General features: G+C 49.6%; 1 pseudogene; it reads left to right on the top strand.

Annotated features, from left to right (window-relative positions):
• Nucleotides 1–812: 812 nt before the first annotated feature.
• On the top strand, nucleotides 813–2,019 carry LOC136380770 (tubulin beta-5 chain pseudogene; annotated as a pseudogene).
• Nucleotides 2,020–2,025: the final 6 nt, after the last annotated feature.

Here is a 2,025-nt window from a genome sequence, read left to right as displayed (position 1 = left end):
CTCAGTCTGTTTTGGGGCCCTTTTTCCAAGAAGTGCCCTGGCAGGTCTTTCTCCTCTAATAAAGCCTGCACATCTGGTGTTCGAGTGTCGTCTCATTCTTATATATACAAATGAGTATTTATTCCCTTATCCAATAAATACTTATTGTAATTTTGTTATGTGCTGGGCACTGTGCTCAACACTGGTTGTCTATACTGAATGAGACAGACGCACTTTCTGTCCTTATGAATACTACATTGTCATGGGGTAAACAGAGGGAATAAAAAATATACAAAAATAATATAATTATCAGTTGTCACAAGCACTGGATTTGGCAGTGCAATGTCTTTGGTCCCAGTTTTGATTGATCATGGTGAGGTCCAGTATCTCAGTTTCTCGGAAGGCTGAGCTGAGGCCTAAGTCTCAGTCCTTTAGCAATGCATGTTCTCAGCTATAAAACTGAGAAAATTTACAAGTTATGAAACAAATACCCTGGGAGGTGTTCTGTGACCAAAAGAACCTAGCTTGTAAGTGGTGACCCTGGCTCGGATAACTTCTGGATGCCCCCAGCTTAGGGGGTCTCTCAGTCTGGACTGATACCATGGCACAAGAAAAAGAGGCAACTTTGAGCTAAACTATTAGAAATAGTGTTTATGCCCCTGACTGGAGCAAAGAAAAGACTTTTGGTGTTGTCACCACAGCAGAGTAGATTATTATTTTATTTTTTATTTACCTTAGGTTTTTTTAGTACTTTTATTTTTTCCAAAAGACAATGGCATTCTCTCACAAGAGAGCTCAGTATAATTTGCCCCCACAGTCAGAAGAGCAAGCTCCGCAATCACAGATCCGGCACCCGCCATGAGGGAGATCGTGCACATCCAGGCGGGCCAGTGCGGGAACCAGATAGGCACCAAGTTTTGGGAAGTGATCAGCGATGAACACGGTATCGACCCAGCAGGAGGCTACGTGGGTGACTCAGCCTTGCAGCTGGAGAGAATCAACATCTACTACAATGAGTCATCGTCTCAGAAATTCGTACCCAAGGCTGCCCTTGTGGACTTGGAACCTGGCACCATGGACAGTGTGCGGTCTGGGCCTTTTGGGCAGCTCTTCCAGCCTGACAACTTTATCTTTGGACAAACCGGTGCAGGGACAAACTGGGCCAAGGGGCACTACACAGAAGGAGCGGAGCTGGTGGACTCGGTGCTTGACGTGGTGAGGAAAGAGTGTGAGCACTGTGACTGCCTGCAGGGCTTCCAGCTGACCCACTCCCTTGGAGGAGGAACAGGGTCAGGCATGGGCACGCTGTTCATCAGCAAAATCAGAGAGGAGTACCCCGACAGGATCATGAACACCTTCAGCGTCATGCCCTCCCCCAAGGTCTCCGACACAGTGGTGGAGCCCTATAATGCCACCTTGTCATTCCACCAGCTGGTGGAGAACACGGATGAGACCTATTGTATCGACAACGAGGTCCTTTACATCTGCTTCCGCACCCTGAAGCTGACCATGCCCACCTACGGTGACCTCAACCACCTGGTATCAGCCACCATGAGTGGGGTCACCACCTCCCTATGCTTCCCAGGCCAGCTCAATGCTGACCTCCGAAAGCTTGCAGTGAACATGGTCCCTTTCCCCCGCCTCCACTTCTTCATGCCCAGGTTTGCCCCCCTGACAGCCAGAGGCAGTCAGCAGTACCGGGCGCTGACAGTGCCTGAACTGACTCAGCAAATGTTTGATGCTAAGAATATGATGGCGGCCTGTGACCCAAGACATGGGCGATACCTGACCATGGCCACTGTCTTCCAGGGCTCCATGACCATGAAGGAGGTGGATGAGCAGATGCTGGCCATCCAGAATAAGAACAGCAGCTACTTTGTGGAGTAGATCCCCAACAACGTCAAAGTAGCTGTGTGCGACATCCCTCCCTGGGGCCTCAAGATGGCATCCACCTTCATTGGCAACAGCACAGCCATCCAGGAGCTGTTCAAGTGCATCTCAGAACAGTTTTCTGCCATGTTCCGCCGAAAGGCCTTCCTGCACTGG

The sequence above is a fragment of the Saccopteryx leptura genome, chromosome 9 (assembly GCF_036850995.1).
Source record: "Saccopteryx leptura isolate mSacLep1 chromosome 9, mSacLep1_pri_phased_curated, whole genome shotgun sequence".
NCBI lineage: Eukaryota > Metazoa > Chordata > Mammalia > Chiroptera > Emballonuridae > Saccopteryx > Saccopteryx leptura.
Note: the sequence above shows the minus strand (reverse complement) of the source record. Positions and strands in the feature narration are given on the sequence as shown.